The sequence below is a fragment of the Manacus candei genome, unplaced genomic scaffold (genome assembly GCF_025592945.1).
Source record: "Manacus candei isolate 608988 ecotype Guabito, Panama unplaced genomic scaffold, ASM2559294v1 h1tg000049l, whole genome shotgun sequence".
Taxonomy (NCBI): Eukaryota; Metazoa; Chordata; class Aves; order Passeriformes; family Pipridae; genus Manacus; species Manacus candei.
The window spans coordinates 13,747,939-13,753,938 of record NW_026138097.1 but is presented as its reverse complement, the minus strand read 5'-3'; positions in this window follow the sequence as shown (position 1 = coordinate 13,753,938).

Below are 6,000 nucleotides of genomic sequence, written 5' to 3'. Positions count from 1 at the left end.
ACAGGGTCTTACACGTAAACCTATGCAAAGCACTACCCATGTGTTTGGCAGTCAGACTAATTTCTTTGCAGACAGGGAGAATTTGGTCAACTAATGCCTTGACTGGCATGTCTGAGGAAGATCAGCCTGAAAGCAGCCATATCAGTCAAAGTTACATTAAAATCTCAGTCAACTGCAAGAGAAACTTACCAGTTCCCACTGGAAGTAAAGCTATTTTGAAGGACTTATGTCCCGTGGGAAAGATTCCAAACAGTTCTGTAGTGAGCTTCAACTCCACTAGCTCTTACAGTGGAGAGGGAAAGTGCCTGAAATTCTTCATATAAACATTAAAACCCACATACTTTCACTTATCTGCCCAAACAGTCACATAATCACAGTGATTACATATGCCCAGAGCTGAGCCACTCATTTTCATACTGAAGATTTATGACTTCAAGCCTGACCCCACCTCCCAGAAGACCTCTTAAAAATAGATACTGGAATCATTCAGTTAGTGTGAGTGGGAATTCATGATCCAAGTATTTGGATCAGTATTTTCCAAACTGAGTGATCCATTTGGCCAATTGCTTTTAGACAAACATAGTGATTTGAGGATGCACTTCCTTTTGTAGATTGTAGAATATATTTTCTTTATATATACATAAGAAACCCAAACAAACAAAACCAAAACCAAATCTCAAACCTATTTTGGAGCAGAAAGTTGAATGCTAGGCGACTGAATGAAGACAGGGCTTTTCTTCAAACAATTTTTAATGTGGAATCCCAATATTTTTAGAAACTTTTTGTTGCTATCATAATAGAAATAACAGCACTTACATTGCCTTCTGTATCTGATAGTTTATGTCTTGACTGAGAAGTATGCTGTGGTATATCATTAACAAACACAGCAGACAAGTTTGTTCATGCTATTTTTTAAAAATTTTATAATAGTGTATTATCCTGAAATCAATCAGGGGAAAGGAAGGACTTCATCCTTTGGTGATCCTTTCAATTTAAAATTAACCCGTTTTTGGATCAGTAAAATACCTCTTTATGTTTAACTTTGTCAGCTTCTGAGTACAAATTTTAGGTAGGTTTATAACAGAAAGAAGACTTTAAATTGAGTTTTGGGGGGGGGTTCCTTTTTTTTTTTTTTTTTGAACTAGGTTAAAAAAATCTTTGGAGTGCTTCTGCTAACCGAAGTCATCCAACTAATCTTTCAACAGGGTGAAATCTGTTAAATTTGTGCTATAAACATCTTTTATAGATATCCTGTGGAAACTTCCAGTTGAAAAAATAAATGGTGAGTCCCTGTTGTAAACTTTCAACAATGCCAATTACAGCAATATTCTGCCTTTTACCATAGGTCTGAAGAGTGAGTTTTCTAGTAAGTTTACAATGCAATAGTTGAGAGTTCTTGCTTTTGCTGAGGGGCCTCTAAGCACAGAAAATGCAGTGTGTGGATCATGTGCTTGAAAGGTACTTTAAATAAACTGAGGGAGAGATTTATTACTCCAGTAATTAAACGGAAAGAGTAAAGCAAGTATTAGATGCCATAGATTGCATGATGGACCATTGTTCCATGTCAAAACACTAACTTAGGAGTGGTAGAAGATTCACAGAATAAGTTCAAAGAGTTCCAGTTTTGAATCTGAAACTTGCTGAGCTGTGTATTTTGAAGATGTAATGCCTTCATTTAAAAACAAAACACGGCAACAAGTCTAAATAGTCTGACCTATTGCAAAACAAGCTCGTACCTAAAGGTCAGACTGAGATCTGGATGTGCAGGAGGAATGATTACTGATAGCCATCTTCTGAGACCAAGCAGTCCAGCATAACCCTCTGAACACCCAGTACCCACCAGCATTGCAGTCAGTATGAACATATGCAGTGATGGCTGATTAAGAGCTTGTTGTCCCTGACTTTGGCTGTCCACGAGAGAGGACAATGAACCCTAAACAATGAACCCTATACAATTCTGAAAATGTGCATCTGAGGCTTTAAAAACTCTATTTACTGTTTGATAAAATGGCTATTACAAATCTTAAACCAAAGTTCTACAAGATACAGCCTAGTCTTGGGCTTCTCCAGTCTCCTCTCCTGCTATCTTCCTCCAAGTGCTTGACACTGGTCTCCCTTGGTTCATAAAGGTTCAGTCTACTAATTTCACCTTATACCTAAATCATGGACTTAGAACTGAACATCTAATAGCCTCATGCCAAAAAGAGCTGAAGCAGATGGTGCTGCACCTGTGTGAAAATGTTAGCGATCGTAACACTATCTGCCCAATTACTTCCTCTGAATGGGTCATGACCAGGTTATATCAATTGATCTCTCCAGCTTCTCTACTATAATTGCCAGGAAATTTCCCTTCCCAGGTTCAGTTTCACAAACATGTAATTTAATAGGGGCATGGTTGAATTGCTTGGCTCACGTGGTTATATGAAAATAAAGGCTGATAGCTCAAGAATACAGGAGCATGCACAGTTTGGGGGGGATGAGGTGGAGGGTCATAATATTTATTGCTAGTCAATAGTGGAAAAGAGCCCTACAAAAACTGAACATTGTGTTAACTTTGGCTGCTCCTTTCTGTGGCAGTGACTATTCTGTGAAATCTTCTCAGTGCCTGCATAGTCTCCACTCTTGTATAAACAGCACACGTAGTGATGGTGTGTCCTAAAAGACTGACCTAAGCTTCAGGTGTGAATATCTTTAAGGCCAGCTTTTTTCTCAATACTTCCAATTCACTAATAGGTGCTACTCTATTGCCTTCTCATTCACAGGTTCTTGACATGGTTTTTGGAGCAGGACTCTTAGAAGGCATTACTTTACCTGCACTGGTTCCCTGTCCCTTCTGTTTCCTTGGCCTCCTGTAACTCACTCCTTACAGTGAGTATGAGATTAAGTAAAAACATGAGAAGTATTCTTTTCATTGTCATAGTCAGCTGAGATATTTTGATACAGAGCAAAAATCCTCTAGGTATGCCTGCCTCGAACATACATACATTTCTTAGAATAACACAAGCTGGAATGAAGGAGTAATTCCCAGTGTTGATCAGTCCTGCAACGCACACAATGCTATTCAGTTGCTCTTCACAGAGCACTTAAGGGTTTCTATATTTCAGTAGTCTGCCAGGTCAAATTCCTGCTGTAGGTTTGCTGGCACCTGTGCTGACTATATGCCTCTTTTTCAGTGAGCAGAATTTTCTTTCAAATAGCTTTTAATTCCTTCTGGAGGTTTCTTTCTGATTTCTCATTTGTTATTTAAGATGATGCTTTTTAATGTTTTAATTTATGTTCTGATATGAAATTACAGCCACTTTTGCATAATTCTTTCCTTCTTCCCCAGTTCCAATAGATGTTGCCTCAAGATATCCAAAATTATTTGTCTTGAGCTGCCTGGGATGGTTGATATTACAAATATGATGCTATGCATAACTACTGTCAAATATTCCTCTTCTCCAAGATTTGCTGTTGTTTGGATTCCTTAAAAAGGCTATGGAAAAGAGAATTTTTCCTTCATGCAGCTTGAGACAGAAATTATGCAGCCTATAAATAACTTTTTAAAATCTATGAAAACTATGAATTAAAGTTATGAAGCAAAATTACTGTTTTCTCCCTACCCATGGGAATCTTTTCCCAGATGCTTTAAGGACATGCAGTACCTTTTTGACTGTATGTATTTATGACTCCTTTTAGCTATAGAAGAGAAAAGCAATAACTGACTTATGCTAGACAAAAGGACATCAGTACAGAAAATGTGATTCTGGGATTTTAGGAGTGATGGGAATCATATGGGTGTACACTACTAAAATCTTGTTCCTTATTACTCTAAGAAAGGCAATTTGCTAGGGAGCAGGAGGGAAATTCAAGCTAAGATGTGCAAGATTTTTGCAAAGGTGTCTACAGGATATTGTTATTCATTTGCTTTTCTGCCATGAGGATTTTATGTTGCAACTAGAGTGGAGAAAGGGGGAAAGATGTACTGGTGTCGTTTCATCTTTTATTCTGAGACCTGGGGTTATTTTGGAAAACAGCAGTTCTAGGATAATAGCTTAAGTTAACAATATTCCTTACCTAGATGAACACTACCACAAATTTAGTTACCAAATAAACAGGGTTTGAAATTTACTTCTGATGAGGTGCATATCCTAAAATCTCTGGTACATTTCTCCTAAGCCAAAAGACACTTAAAAAGAAGAAAAATAAACCAAACCAAACAAAACCAAACAAACCCAAAACCCCAAACACTCATGCCATTTCAAAACTTTTCAAGCCATTTCAAATCTTTTCAAAGATCCAGGATATATCTTGAAGTACATTGATGATTTCATCCTTTGACTGTTCATATTGCGAATACTACCAGAACAAGCTATTCGTATGATCTGAAAGATGATGTGTATCGAACAGCCTTGGCAGTAGAACAATCTTCTTCCTGTAAGTGTTCATCATTTTCCTGTGGCAGTGGTATCATGAGAAAAGGGCTGAAGGGGTAGGTAAGGAGATTATGAAGAAGTCCTATTGCTGTTTTCTGTGGCATCTTGATCTACATGTAAAAGAGTGTTCCCTGTCTGTATCGAATAATATTTATAAGCCCTCCAGGAGAACTACTGCTATTTTAAGCATGCTCTGATTTATTTTCATAGAAAAACTTTGGATAGGTGTTTCATACTGATGACCTTTGTAAGTAAGCACTCCATGTTTTGCTGAAGCAGCAGTAAAAGCTGCTACATTTCACCCGTAATTCTTTGTTGCTGCACATTTCATGGGGGCATTGATCCAATGTCAAAAGAAGGGGTCAATTTAGTTTTAAATCCTTGTGATAACAGTTCAGGATCTGAAGAAGGATAGGACATGCCAGGTGCAATGGCTCCAGAAACAAATTGCATATGGACAGGCACAATCTCAAACACTTCAAAAGACATAGAGGCTTGCAAGGTAAGATGTGTGGGGCCTGGCTTCCAATGGGTGTTTTCCATAATATCAAGTTAAGGTGAAAAAGTAGTTAATTCTGAAGTAAGAGGGTCCACATACACAGTTATATGGGAATGGTTAAACTAGATTAAGTGTAAACAAGTGGTTAAATGGACCTCTAAAATTGATGTGTCAAAGGTCTGCATGTGGAAGACTTAATATTGGTGTTGACAGAGATCTCTAAAGACCCATATGACTTACAAAAAGAGATTACATTAATTGCTGTCTTATGCAGCAATGACAAAGTCCTAACATTTTTCACTTTTTTTCTTTTTCCCCTACAGTCACAATATTTAAAGAATACAGTGAAAATGAAGCAGTAGTTGTTCAGCATCCTACCTACCTTTGCTTGCAGAGTGGTGGCATGTTGCACACCCCTACTCCCCCTCTCCTACATGAAGCAGCACCTTCTATTCCTGCAGAAGTGACTTCTGCTGTCAACAGCAGTATGCTGTGTCGATATCTGGAGAGAAAAAGCTCTATGTGTCCATTAGGATATGTTTTCTTATGGGCAAATGAAACAACTGATGAGAGGAAATGTCCTGTGGAAAAAGTTGCTGAGTGATGTAGGACAGTGAAAGGGAGCAAATGAGCAGTTGGTGATTTAGAGAGAGCACAAGAAAGATGTTACAGGTCAGTTCTGAGAGTAATAAACAAGGTATTTCAAGCTAATTAGCTGAAAAAAATATTGGCATGTTTTAATTTCCTGAACAATTAGGACAAATAGAAATGTCTTTTGCTTTCTCTGGAAAACACTTGTTAAAGGACATCATGTTACAAAAAGAATTAAGGATCTGCAATAACAGAAATGGGAAGTGTAATAATCAGCTAATTAAACCTGGACAATAGATCCAGCCCTCATAAATAAGATCACGGGATGTTTTCTGATTGGCACTGAACAAGATTAAGTGCAAAACATGTTTTGAGAGAAGGCTAATTCACTTCCATATAGTGTCCACTTATTTTCTTAAAAAAAAAGGACTTAATAAAACAAAGCACCGGGGCATTGATCTTGTAAACTGGAAAGGGAAATTTCAACAGTGAAAT